The sequence below is a fragment of the Grampus griseus genome (assembly GCF_964374135.1).
Source record: "Grampus griseus genome assembly, chromosome: 4".
Lineage (NCBI taxonomy): Eukaryota > Metazoa > Chordata > Mammalia > Artiodactyla > Delphinidae > Grampus > Grampus griseus.
In genome coordinates this window covers 29014501-29029908 of record NC_138997.1, presented here as the reverse complement: position 1 = coordinate 29029908, position 15408 = coordinate 29014501, and the positions used below count along the sequence as shown (strand labels likewise).

General features: G+C 34.9%; 1 protein-coding gene across 1 annotated transcript in view; it reads left to right on the top strand.

The window, feature by feature from the left end:
- The window catches only part of LRBA (LPS responsive beige-like anchor protein), a 600745-nt gene that overhangs the window by 513717 nt on the left and 71620 nt on the right, over positions 1-15408 (top strand). The window lies entirely within an intron of this gene.

The window sequence follows — 15408 nt, the reverse complement described above, 5'->3', positions numbered from 1 at the left end:
AACTGAACACCCACACAAGAGAAAGGGAAAGCTTCCTTTTTCTACTGGAGGACCATCAGCTAAATAGCTCTTGGCTTCTCTTTTCCAATCAGGTGGTTTCACATCAGAGTTAATTACTCCAGTCATTTATTCTAATCACCCTCCTCTTATGGCTAGCTGCATTCTGTCATGGGGTGGCATCGTTTGAAGCCAGTTAAGTTTGAAAACCACTGCAGGGTACTTGAGACTCATTAGTGAGGCCTATCCATGCCTGGCTTTGGATTTGCTCCCTGATTAACTCTGGATCTCTCTGCCTTGCTCCCTCCTCCCGCCATCCACCAGCCCCCACTCGTCAATGCAGTTGCTCTAAAGAGGAATGTTTCAATTAACTCTTGCCTTGCTGTTTGTCTTTTCACCTACATATTTAAGAAAAATTTAAATGCTTACATTGCTAATAATATATTTGATAGATTCTGACCTTATAACTGCATCCTTTGAGTTGAATTTAACTGAAACTGTAGACATTCTACAAAGAAGAGTTATAATTTTGAACAACAAGGGAGGAAAATGGTGGTCTTTCAGAATGAATGCATCTATGTCTCGATCCAATTCTCCTAACATAATAAAGGTAGTGGTTCCAACTCTGGTTTTATAGTACTCTAGTGTGTCTTACCAGCTTATAGAAAAGGTCACCTGGAAAGCTTAAAAAAAGTCTCAAAACAGTTTGATGTTTGACATTTTTATTATTGTAGTTTAATTTAAAAGTGTTTGCCAAGTGGCACATTTAAGAGATACTAAAATCACATAGACAAATAATATTTGTGCTATACTTTTTTTTTCTAATTTATTTATTTATTTTTGGCTGCATTGGGTCTTCATTGTTGTGCACGGGCTTTCTCTTGTTGCAGAGCACAGGCTCTAGGCACACGGGCTTCAGTAGCTGTGGCTCGTGGGCTCTAGAGCGCAGGCTCAGTAGTTGTGGCACATGGGCTTAGTTGCTCCCCAGCATGTGGGATCTTCCCAGGCCAGGGCTCGAACTTGTGTTCCCTGCATTAGCAGGCAGATTCTTAACCACTGCGCCACCAGGGAAGTCCCTGTGCTATATATACTTCTTGAAAAATAAAAGGAAAATGTGTAGTCAGTGCCCTGATTAGATAGTTTGAGACAGTGTTATTGCATGAAAGTATTTAAAACATTTTCTAAAAATTAACAAAAACGTATTGAATTTGGTAGTTAATTGAAAGTGTTTATTTAAATAGGAAATAAGAGAAATTTTCTCCTTTCTTTTTGCACGGTAGTTTGATTTAAAGAAATCAAATAGTTTATGTGTCAAAACAAAATATGATACACATTAAAATATATGAAATCACATGTTTTAAGTTGCTAATGTTTAGCAGAATGAACTCTTATTGTTAATTCTCAGAGCAAAGAAGTTTAATGGATTGCTTCTTTATTGAGGGTCTTTGGACTTAGCAATTAACAAATATGTTGGTATTCTCTGTCTTGCTCTAAAGGCTGATTTTTTAAATTCAGTTTTTAAAATCTCCTAATGAATATACAGTTCAATTAGTGAAAAAGAGGCCTAGAATATAATTTCTTATTTAGCTCTATAATTTTTTTTTTTTTTTTTTTGCGGTACGCGGGCCTCTCACTGTTGTGGCCTCTCCCGTTGCGGAGCACAGGCTCCGGACGTGCAGGCTCAGCGGCCATGGTTCACGGGCCCAGCCGCTCTGCAGCATGTGGGATCTTCCCGGACCGGGGCACGAACCCGTGTCCCCTGCATTGGCAGGCGGACTCCCAACCACTGCGCCACCAGGGAAGCCCTATAAATATTTATTGAGTATTTACTGTGTGCTCAGTTCCAAGAATGAGATATAATCTCTGCCTTCCAGGAATTCAGCTACTAGTGAGCAAGGTAGAAAAATAAACTATAATACAAGGTAAAAGTGTTAGTTTTGAAAGGCAGGTGTAAAAGTGAAAACCAGTTGAAAGAACAATAAAATCTATAAATAAAGCCTTGGGGTTGACATGGCACATCAGATTTAGTGTATACTCAGCAATACTTAATAATAGTGTCACCAAATGGTATATGTGAAACCCATTAAAAATAATTCTTGGTATGAAATGGTTTCATATTTTTAGAAGTTTCATAATGCAGCTTTGGCATATACCATTCTATTTCAGAATTTTTCAAAAAGATGTGTACTGACATGGCTTCAGGAGTCAATTTTGGGTTCTGACATTTACTAGCTGTGTGATATTAGTCTATTTACTTAGCATTCTTAGCCTCATTTGTAAAACAATTTTTTTTAAATGTAGTGCTTATCTCATAAGATTACTGTGAAGATTAAAGAAAATAATCCATGTAAGACATTTGGCATAAAACCGGGCAAATTATACGCAGTCACTAAACGTTAAGTGCCGATGTTCCTGTTATTATAGTGTTGTTTAGTTGGTCAGTGAATTTCTTCCAGGTTGACCTTCAGATGCATTTTCCTTGCATAATATGTGGTCTTTCTAGAGGCTTTGTCAAGGTTATGAATGACTTTATTTGCATCCATCTTCCTGACATTGTTCAAGAGAAAATAAAATATGAAAGATGATACTGTAATATCCACTTCACTTTTTCTTCTTTCCATGTAATCAGCCTACCCTAAATTTGATTGTATGGTTAGCAAACTGTAGACAAATCATTTGTAATGACTAGTAATCACAGAAATTCTTCACATTTTCTAAAACTCTGCCAAATTAGCACAGTATCAACTGGATAAAGTTTCTATGTTCAATTTCATGCTTCTTATACAATGCTTTAAGAACATAGTCCCTCAGCATAGATGCTGAATTGTGCTAAATCACAAGAATTTCTTAAATGCCATTCATTCATTCAACAGACATTTTTAGGGGCCTGCTGGGTAATTGGGTCTGTGATCACAAAATTGGAAGAATATGACACCTGCCCTTTGGGGCTGTCATTACAAAGATCAAACAGACATGGCAGTAACTAATTAGGGAAATAGATTAAGTGATGTGTTTATTTATTCATTCAACAAATATTTTGTGAGTGCCTACTACTTATTAGTCTTTGGGAATATAGCAATGAGAAAGACAGCATAGTGTCTACCCTTTTGCACCATTTTGTTTAGTGAGGGAGATGGATAATAAATAAGAAACTAAACAAATAAATATGTAACTTGTGATAATATATAACATAACAAAAAATATAATACTTGTGGCATGTACCATTAAGGAAAAGCTCAAGCTACCATTAAAGCATTCAATATTTTATTCGTTTGTGTGTACATACATTTTTTAATATTAATTTTTATTGAGATATAATTGACATATGACATTATCTTACTTCAGTTGTACAACAAAATGATTCAATATTTGCATGTTTGTGAAATGATCACAAGTCTAGTTAACAGCTGTCACCATGCATAGTTATAATTGTTTATTTTTAACTCTGAAACCGAAAGGAAATGCCTTATGTTGCTTCCTTGGGAAGGTTGGGCAAGGCTTAACCAGGGAAGCTACTCTTGATCTTAGTCTTTAAGAATGAGTAGTAGTTTGCCAGGGAGGGAGCAAGATGACAGAAAGGGCATTACAGAGTTACAAAGCAGTGTGAACAAAGATCTTGATGTTATTACAGTACAGTATGCACGCTCAACTTAACTCAGGAGGTGGCGTGCAGTATGTGTGTAAAGAGAGCTGTGAGTGACACCTGTGGAGGGAGAAGACTGGAGGCACATTATATGAGCAATCCTTAGTGTCTTGTAAGTCAGATGGGCTTTTTCTTTGGGGTAGTGGTGCCTAAAACGTGGTTGCCAGACCAGGAGCTTCAGTCTTACCTGAGGACTTGTTAAAAAGGCAAATCTTGGGCTCAGCTCCAGACCTACAGAAACAGAAACTCTGCGGGGGGAAGCCCAGCAATCTGTGTTTTAACAAGTCCTCCAGGTGATCTTAGTGGCTGTTCAAGTTGGATATCCACTGCTTTAGAGAAAGGAGAACCATTGAAAAGTTTTAAGGAGAGTTGTGAATTGGTCAGGTTTTAGATGGGAATTGAATGGAGGGAGGGGATTTTAGAGAGAAAGAGAACAGTTTGGATAGTGTTAGAATAATTGAGCCAAGAAATAATGAAGCATGGGACCAAACATAGTCACAGTGGAAGGAAAAGAAAGAACGAATTTGAAAGATACTTTGGAGGCTTATTTTCTTAGTAGATAGTATTTTGGAGGGAGAGGAAAAAGGAGCAGCCAAGATGACTGCCCCATTTCTGAATTGGCTGAATGGATGAAGGTCTCCTTCCATAACCAGAAAAGCAAGCAAGAAAGCAAGTTTAAGAGGAAAAGTTCTTCATTATTTTTTTGATGTATTAGGTTTGAGTTACCTGAGGCAGAGCAAAAGAAGTAGTCTAATTTGACGTTTTGGACTTGAAACTCTGGAGATGGTCATAATAGTCGGTTGAGATAGCTGAAATCTGGCTCATCTGGTCTGAGTTATATTAGAAACAAGGGCTTGGGACTGAGTTGCGAGGAGAACGAACACTGAAGATGTCGACAGAGGAAAAAGACCTTCCATTAAAAGGTGAGAAGGAGGGCTTCCCTGGTGGCGCAGTGGTTGAGAGTCTGCCTGCCGATGCAGGGGACACGGGTTCGTGCCCCGGTCCAATAAGATCCCACGTGCCGCGGAGCGGCTGGGCCCGTGAGCCATAGCCGCTGAGCCTGCGCGTCCGGAGCCTGTGCTCCGCAATGGGAGAGGCCACAACAGTGAGAGGCCCGCGTACCGCAAAAAAAAAAAAAAAAAAAAGTGAGAAGGAGAATCAGAAATGCAGAAAGAAAATCTGGAGGGACGTTAGCAAGGAAGCTTAAAGATAGAGTTAGAGACATAAATGCCATAATGCAGAGAGGGGAAGTGATCAGCATCCACAGGATTCAGACAGATGGAGGTGGTAATCGTAGCAAAAACATTTCCGGTGGTCTAACTATAATAGAAAGACGAGAGATTAGTTAAGAAGTGAAAGCGAGGTAAGGAAGCATAAATAACAGATTTACTTGAATCTCTCAAAAGGTTTAGATTGTTGCTCTCATATTGCCTGTGTATTCATAACTACATAAAGATAATTAAACAAGACTGACCCTATTTACTAGTCATTATTACATTGATAATTCCAAAAGAATCAGACCTACAATTTAGAGAATCATAGACTGTTATTATAGATGTTATGGGATTTCTAAGAGTGGGCAAACAGGCTAGTTTCATATGCTGCTAAAATGAGGTGATTTTTATGAGGTTTATGAATGCATCCGTGTTGTCTACAGGTTTCATGTATCTGACTTTCAGCAAACATTGTGCTTCATATACTAAATCGTAGTCTGTGGCTATATGTTAGTTCTTAAAGTACATAGCCGATACAGCTGAGTAGATAGTATGTAAGAATTCTAACCATGGACTTTTAAGGATTGAGAGTTTACAGATGATATCATAATTGGTAAAATTAGCCCTTTACCTTTGTTGTTAGAGGAGTCGTAGTGCCATGTTTTGAATTTTGCCACATTTCTTCAGGTATTTGTAAATGGCTGAAGAATATACATTACAGAATATTGTGTCTGTTTAACAAGTGAAGATGTTATATTTCTGCTCTCATGTCCTAAGATATAGCTGTTCTTCATGGCACTGAGAATTGTAATGACCACTTCAAAACTGCATCAAAGGTCACTTTATAGTCTGCTGCAGGTGTTTCGTGCTTTGTAAGGTTTATCTCTATTTTCAGCAAGAGAACCTGTATATTTTAAAGTGTTAAATATTGCTAATCCCTGAATTCTATCTTTTATAAAAATACTGTAAAAATCTGAATGCAGATTCAGTATTTGGAACTGAATAAAGCTTTACTGCCCAATGTTTTAACCACTGGTCATGTGTGACTATTGATCAGTTGAAATGTGGTTAGTCTGAGTTGAGATGTGCTGTATGTTGTAAGTGTAAAATGTATACCAGATTTCTAAGATTTAATACAAAGTAACTTAATATTGATTATATGTTTAGATAATTTTTTGATTATACTATATTAAAATTAATTTTTCCTATTTTTAAAAACGTGGCTACTAGAACATTTTAAACTCCATATTTGGCTTGCATTATATTCCTACTGGACATCACTGGTGTAAAGTCTGGTGGTTATTTTGTTACCCAGAATTTTTTGGCTTAGACATCTCAGTATTGAACATGAACATATTTTAATATTGAAGCAGTATACAAATTTCTGTTATAGTTATCAGACTTAGATCCAAGAACAGCTTAGGGTTAATTCAAATCTATAAAAGAAAGTTCAAAATATATTTTTTTAAAGATTTAATTTTATTTATTTTTGCCTGCGTTGGGTCTTAGTTGCTACGTGCGGGCTTTCTCTAGTTGCAGTGAGCGGGGGCTACTCTTTGTTGCGGTGCACTGGCTTCTGCTCCTTGCGATGGCTTCTCTTGTTGCGGAGCACGGGCTCTAGGCACACAGGCTCGGTAGTTGTGGCACGCGGGCTCTAGAGCGCGGGCTCAGTAGTTGTGGTGCACGGGCTTAGTTGCTCCGTGGCATGTGGGATCTTCCCGGACCAGGGATCAAACCTGTGTCCCCTGCATTGGCAGGCGGATTCTTATCCACTGCACCACCAGGCAAGTCCCTAAAGTTCAAAATATTAATGCTAAGTTCAAAACTGAATTAATCTTTTACCATGTAAACTCTTCCTTATCCAGTGTGATCAAGGTCCAAACTTGACATCTGGGTGTCATCCTTCACCTCTCACATTGGTAATCAGTTGGTGGTATAAGTAATAACTTATATCTTAAATCTTTCTGAAATCTGTCCCCTCTTCTTCATTCCCACTGCTTCTTTCTTGACTGGGGTTCTCAGTACCTCTCACATAAGCTATTGTAATCATCTTAGAGATGACTTTGCCTCCCTACCCTCTCTCCAAAGGGATATCTGATCTCCTTAGCCCTAGAATCTAGCATAGAACAGAACTTACAGTAAGCACTCAATAAAGGTTTGTTGATTGAATGGATGACAGAGCTGCTGATATTAATCAAAAGTTGCAGAATGAAAAAAGACTTTTAGCCCTACGTAAAATACATGTATACAGTTGGGCACACAAAGTAAGTGCAGATGTAATTCTCTGGCTGAACTTGTCAGTGCTTTAAAACTGACATTTGTTGTCATATTGTTCAACAATATGAATGCATATTCAACATTTGCATTCATATTCTTTAGTTCAAGTTTTTCTTTATTGGTTATTCTTGGAAGTGGTGATATAATAAGTGTTCTGTTTTGCCAAGGATTTTGATTTGCCAACGTAAATTTGTGGCAGTCAGTCCAGAGAATCATTGGTGCCATGAAGACAGCTCCTTGTTTTTATCTGGAGTCCCTGTGGGATTAAACTACATCTGGCAATAAGTAGGGATTCTGGTCTGGGCATCTTCAAAGGCAAGAGACTGCTAGTATTTATCAGATCTATGTGGATAAGCAAATGGGAAGGGATTAAATTTTTTTGGGTTTGTTTTCCTTTTTTTAATAACTGACTATAAAATTAAAACTTCCAGAAGTTCATACAGCAAATTAATACATTTTTCTACGGTTGTTGAAGAGGAAACCTGTTCTTTTTTTATATACCTAGGCAGATAACTAAGAATTTTAGATTAGTATTTTATTTACTTAAGCATATATTTTTTATAAGTACTTTATCTCAGAGAGCATAACAGCAGTTTACAATGCTCAAAATTAATTTTCTAGGGATACTTTACTAATTCTTTTTAAAGGGTTGATCATTTAGTACCGTGGTTTAAAACCTTTTAACATCTGTGTGTATTTGGACATCATGACTGGCATTTGGAGGCTTCTCTTGCCATTTATCTATGTGGGAAAGTTTATCCAGAATTTCTTTCTGAGGAAAATCTTGAATCTGTCTTAGGGAAGACCACTCCCCCTTCCAAGTGAACGTGAGCTTGCCTTCCATAGAGTCTTGTTTGTGTCTTTCCTTTCACATTTTTGAGATTATTAGTCCTGTGACTCAGTTTAGCTGTTGTTGAAGCATGTGGCTCTACATTTACGGACAAAATAAAATGGCTGCATTGCAGGTACTTGTCATGGAACGTAATCTAGAATTTACCTTTCCAAGCCTCACCTAAGAGAAATAATGTTTATGCAGAATTGCCTGAAGAATATGTAGTCTCTTCATTTGTCCATACTCTAAATCTATCCCAGGATTAAGTCAGTCCCTCTGAGAGTCACATACCTGGATTCCATCATATTGCCAAGGGAGGAATTTCTTATCTTAGGAATAGAAATAATGTGTTTTTCTAGGCCATCTGGTTTGTTTTTACATTATAGTCACTTTGACTCTTGTAAGTGTTCGTGTTTCTTTATGTTGCCTGCTAGAAAGCTTAATGTCAAATACATGGCACACCTCTAACAAGTCTATAGAATTTCATGGCATAATTTTTATGTGCTTCCTATCCTTATTTTTGCATTGTCTTACTTCTCTTTTGTTAAATTTATTTTATCTTGATGCATATGCATCATATCTATCCTTTAATTATAGTTGTTCTCTATCGTTCCTTATTAGATTTTTTTTTAAAAGCTCCATCTCCCTATGTGTGTTACACTATAACTAGTTTAACATATCTGTATATTGTGAATTCCTAGATTTTAGATTAAGAGTGACCTAAGGTTGAAATGTTAATTAAATGTTTTAATGTTCTGTAGCTCTAAAGAAAATAGTTGGATAAAATGTCAGCATGTAGGACTATTTTAAACATTAGAAAAAAATCATCTCTCTGAAAAGGAGGGTAATTGTGCAAGTTTGCCTAATCCTTTTGATCTTGGCACACAGAAATACAGACTTCAGTTGAGATTAAAACTATGAATTTCAAAGGAAACATGGCCTTCAGTGTGTAAAATATATAACAGCTGGTTGACTACTCCATTTAAAACTACACAATAACAATCGTAGACAGAATGAGTCTCCTGCCAAAGGATGCACGAGTGCTTGATGGTTATTATCAAGATATGATACTAACTCACACTTTTCTTTAGTAATAGTATAAATGTAGAAATGAACAGTGTTCTGCTGGCTCTAAAATCTCTCTTCTGCCCAACAGTTTCAAGGGCAGTTTAGAAGTACAGAACTCCTTGAGTGATTTCTCTATCTGCCTTTCAGCCCGTACTTCCGTGTGTTGTTGACTAAATTTCATTTTTTTAAACTGTCAGATAAAATTTTTATTCTTAGCATCCCACAATTTTTTCCTAAATACTTGATCCTCCTTTTTATCCCCCTTGACATTCATGAATTATTGTTCTTAATGTCACAGCTTCACACATAGTTAAACTTTTTTTTAAGCCCCCAAAGTTAAACTTTTCTTTGTAAATAATATAAAATTTGTTTAACATTCTTGTTCTATGTTTATATTAAGGTAAATATCTGAATTCAGAAGCATTTTTGTGATGTATTTGTAATTAGTGTGGGAGAATGTTAAGCTCATGTTAGTAGATTATAGTTCATGAACTACTTCAGTATTTTCACTGTTGTGTTTCACCTGAACAAGTAATCCTTAAATAGGTTAACTAATGCATTTTTTAAAAAAAAATGGGGATTAATGTGGATTTGTCACATCTGGAAAAATCCCATTTGGAAAGCATATTTACATTTTGAATTTGTATCTGTCCAATATGAAAAAGGAGTTGATTTTTCTCTTACCTTTGTTTCTCAAAGAATTTGATATAACAGCAATTTTTCTTTTCTATTTTTTCAATCTATTTCAAAAAAGGAAATTATAGGTAAATTAAAAATTTGCTGAGGTTACTTGGATTCATCACAAATTCAGAGCCAGCATTTAAGGAGTTAATGTATCTTATTAGGGGGACAGGAAATCTGGCAACTATTGCAGAAACTAGACCTAATGGTGCACACAAACAATTTGTCAGTCTCCTTAAATGTGAATAGCTTTCCGCAAAGTGGCTGCTTTTGCTTTGTTTGAACAGGCTAAACTTTTCCTTTTTGGACTTTAAATCTTAGAAGTGAAATGTGATCCACATATTCAATCAAAATCATTTAATTCAAAGCATATTTTGATTGGAACAAAGTTGACATGGAAAGAAACTCTAGAATAAAAAAGTTGAAAGGACTTTATATCATATATTTAGCAGGAAAATTTGAAACAGTTCTAATTAGGCTGAAAAAAACAGCTTTCTTCAATGTAAATTACAAAGGTCATATATCAATGTTAAGGAAACATTACCACTAGTGTTTGAAATCCAGCACATGCAAACATAACAGACCAGTTCATTTTAAATCTGTGTGTGTGTGTGTGTGTGTGTGTGTGTTATAAGAAGGCCTTATTACATGTTTTTAAAATGAAAAATACTTAAAATTCCAAGTTTATAATGTTGTATATAACATTTTTGCCAATCCAAACATTAACTCCTTTGAAACTTATTACTATATACACTCAAATGAATTAAGACTCTTAATTATATGTACAAAAAGTTATAAAACTAATTTTTATACTTTCTTCCATTAAAATATGTTTAAATACATCTTATAATTAAATGCATATCAAGTCAAGAGGGTTCGTCAGTGATTTTTCTTATTTGAAGCTTATAGCTATGGCATTTTGTATCTTGGAATTGAACTGGGCCTTCTCAAAGCCTGGGAATGGAAGTAGTAGTATGGGGTGCAGATATGTGTATCTGGGCTGCACAAGCCTATTTCTTTCTGGTTATATAATTATTTCTGTACTTAAATTATTTTGTACTTAAATTATTTCTGTACTTCTGTACTTAAAAGTTTGTAAATAATATTTGATTTATTTGATTTTTTATAAAAATTATTTATCCTATAGATATCGATAGCTTTTATTTAGTTGCTTTTTTTAAATGGCATGGTATGAGAAGATTTAGCAAAAGTGTAACTAAATATTAACATCAATCTGGGAATTACAAGTATGAGAAACACAAATAATACACAATTAAGGTTTCCTGGTCTTGAGGTAAACAATTATCTAATAATTTCTTTTGTTAATTGAAATTAGTTTTCTTGATTTTACGTAGCTTTTACATTAGAGGAAATATGATTTTTTGAAGATAAAAGGAAATTGCTAGAGTATTTCTGAGGCATGCATAGATTACTGAACACATGATTAATGCTTTTTATTTTACAATTTTTATTCTCAAATAGCTTAGGATTTCTTGGAAAAAGCAAACGATTTCTACATGTTATCATATTATTTGACTCCATTATAAGAGGCAACAATAATTTTATATAACATTTTTTATCAGTAAATAATTCATTTCCTTAATGGGTTAGTTTCAGGAAGACGTAGATTGCGATCTTTCAGTGAGATTTATTGTTAGATACATATTCATATATGTTATAATTATTTCTGACACAGGGCTACACAAATGAGTTATTTATGAATAATTTACTATTTTCTTTATAATATTAAACCTTTAAGTTGTTGATGTTCTGCATGTGGGCCAAACAAATGAAAGTTACTAATAAGTGTGTGTATTTGACATCTGTATACTCTACTTTTTAGCATATCTCAAGTGTTTTAGTCTCTGCTTAATAGATCTCATTAAAAATACAGATATCAGCCCCAAGACAGTTTGTCAAGACTAATATGAGTCCCCCTGGATTGGATTGACAATTCGTGTGAGGCTTCATATGATTGTCTTTTCATAGTCTTATTTGAACCTTAACAATTGAATGTTAGTCACTGATTTATTTTATAATAACTCAGATGAGTTGAATATTATTGTATTGTGTTGGACATTTTAGTGGATTTTCTTTTTTACAAATTTTACTCAGAGCACACATTGGATGTAAATGATGTATCTAGCTTGCTAGGGGAGTACTAGCAATTGATTGGTTAGGTTTGATAGCAGCATGGGAAGAATGTTTCTATCCCCTAGCTGCAAACCATATTTAACTCCAGTCCTAATGAGGACTGTCTGTCCTAAAGGCTTTGAAAAATCTCAGATGCTTAGCATTCCACTGGCATGTTTTTATTTTTTTGTGACTGAAAATGTGCATATAAATAAGTATTTATATAAAGAGTATTTTTAAAAATCTTAACATATGAAAGGGGAATTAAAGAATTTTTAATTTATGTTTTTGAATCTCAAAAACAGAAGTTATAAAATGTATTCCCAGGGTTTTCCATTTTGAATTATTTGTATTTTTTACCCTCAGTAATTTCCTCCAGCTTCTTCTTACCTCTTCAGTCAAGTCCTTAATAAGTGCATTTGTTTATTGTCATATATATACTTTTGGTTAGGCAATTGCCATTCACTGGTATCAAAAGGATGTTAAAGTCCTGAACTGACTTTGTATTAAATGATTTTTAAACTTTTGGAAATTCCTGTATATCCATGGCAGTTGTTCTTGTGGGTCCCTTTTTAAAGCTATGATATATTGCAAGAAATGATTGAAGACTGCTGAGATTTTTAGTTTATTTTTTTAAATGTATTTAAAGTTTATTCCTTAAAGTAACTTGTTTATCAACCTCTGGAAGAGATTTTGCCAATAATTGGGTGAATTACTGGTCAACCCCTTAAGGACTGACCAAGTGTAACAGGGTAAGGGGAGGGATGAACCATGGCACTATGGTGACTTCTGCACGCGTGCTTGTGGCATAATGTGAGCATCGTGTCTGTCATTTCAGCATTTTTGTTTAACATTTTGATGTGGTGTCAAGATGTAAAGGTTTAAGCATCTAAATCTAACAAACTTCACCATTTTGAATGTGCATAAAGAAGTAATCAACATTAGGAAGACACAATTCTTTGATGACACATAAAATAAAATTGCCCTGGGTTTTAGAGCTTTAATATTGAGAAAATTCATTTGTACTTTGTCATTTGCTGAGCCTTCTGGAATTTTATAGTCTCAAATCACAATACCACGGACACTCAGGAGACTCCTGACTGCTTTATCTTATTAAACAATTTTGAAATCATTAATTTTTAATTAGCTTAGATGCGGGGTTTCTTTTTATCATTTCAATAGTGTGTGTGTATATGAACTAACATTTTTTATTTAAACTACTGGCGAGAGTATTATTTACATAAATGAGTGTAGGTTCTTTCTTAGAGTATATACTATGAGTTTGCTTCATATAGTCACACATTTTTGTAGACTCAGAGATATTACATGCTAATCTATTATAGTAGAGCTTTTCAGCTGTTTATTAACTCAGATTTTGAACAACTAAAAAGGACATAAGCTCAAAGATATGTATAGGTCCTTCCCTGATTGAAAGTTCTAATTAAGTGAATTGGAGAAAATTAACTGAACTTAGCTGTCAGAAAGTCACATTTAAATGAGTGATGAGCTAGTCTGGCAGTAAACATTTAAATGATATAAATTGCCATTTAAGTGTATGGTTTAATGTTTGTCATGCATTAATGTGACATGAGACTGCAGTGACAATCAAGCAGCTTGCTCTAATTTGAACATATTTAGGGCTTTTGTGTAGAGTGCGCTGCTCACAAATTAAGACAATTGCTGTTTTTATGTGTCTCTGTAACATGTCCTCCAGCCCCACCCCCTCACCCCATCACTACCCAAGACCTAAGTTAATGAAACAAACATATCATTTTTTGTGTGCAACTTGCACTAATAGTTCCTGGATTTTCAGATCAATTTTAAATCCATGTGCTTAAAATAGGACTTTCCTGAAAGTTATTACAAGCCCTTCTCTTCTTACTTCAAATAAAATATGAAGCAGTTTTGTGTTCTCTTAGCTGTTTACTAAATTTATAAATATAATGAGTTTTATAAGAGATGTTTTAAACAGTGACTTTTACAGTTGAAACTAAATAAATATTTTTTAGGCATATTTCAATTCAGGTATACTTTAGAATATGAGAATTGCCTAGAGTTTTATTTACAGAATTATTTTTTAGACTTTATGATATATGATATATTAGGAAGCCATGTTAAATATTAGTTAAAGGAAATATATTATTTGAATTTAGCCATAAACAATTTTCTTATTCATAGGCAGTTTGTTTTGTTTTGTTTTGTTTTGTTTTGCCGTACGCGGACCTCTCACTGTTGTGGCCTCTCCCGTTGCGGAGCACAGGCTCCGGACGCGCAGGCTCAGCAGCCATGGCTCACGGGCCCAGCTGCTCCGCGGCATGTGGGATCCTCCCGGAACGGGGCACGAACCCGTATCCCCTGCATCAGTAGGCGGACTCGCAACCACTGCGCCACCAGGGAAGCCCATAGGCAGTTGTTTTAATAAAGCACATATCTACACAAGTGTATACCTGTGAACTAATAGGAACGTCTTTTGTCGCGAGATGATTTATATCTCATTGGTTGCTTGCTATAGAAGTTAGTCAATTTTGTTTTAAAACCAACAGATTTCTTTTTATAATATTGAAAGCGTAGCAGCAAGCCACACCAAAAATACATCACAGTCATACACTTATGACTCTAAAAATAAGAATTTCAGTGAGATACATTACCTGATACAACTTGGTATGCTTCAAATTAAGCTTCACAGTTTGAGTTTGTGATTTGAATAACATTATTTATTGATAGACTAGTCCATAATGGTAAGCTTTTATATTGGAATAATTTTTAACAACATTAAATAAGTATGAATACTTTTCTAAAAATAAGACGTCTCTGCTCATTAAAACTCTTTAGGATTTTTAACATTATTAAGTTCAGGAAACATTTATTGGTACCTATTGTGTTTTAGGTACAGTGCTTGGAACTGGGAATGTCATGATGAATTGCAAGTGGATCTTGAACCCAGCATTTCTGTTGAAAACTTGATTATGTTCATTCATTATTTATTGGAGACTTATGTTAATAGCATCAAACATTTGGTCTGATTTGATACTAGTACATAGAATAATAATTCAGTAATTATAAGTATCCCTCCCAAGATCTAATTTGATGACATAAAAACTCAGTTGAAATAACTAAACAATTTGTTTACAGTTGTTACAGTAGACAATAAAATGTTGTAATTCTAGAAAAATTATAAATATTTCAAGTGAATAGTCAATGTTTAATATTTTCACATTTGCTATCCCAAAGTAACATTTACATTGTATGACCTCCTTTCTCTGAAACGTTAAGTTGAGTACCTGTCAGGCCCTGAGTTACAAACGTGACCAAGATAGACCCAGTCCTGGTCCTCACAGTGCTTACAGTACAAGTAGACTAATACTGAAATCTAGGCAATTGATTGTAATTCAGTGTGACAAGTGCTGCAAAGTCTCTATAAAAATAGAGGACAAATTCTGGTGGAAAATAGGACATCAGAATAAGTCTGTTCACAGTCAATTTAGAGGTAAACTTTACTGCTTGTTCTAAATTTCTCTATATATTTTAAAAATAGAATTCAGCATAATAATAAGATCTACACC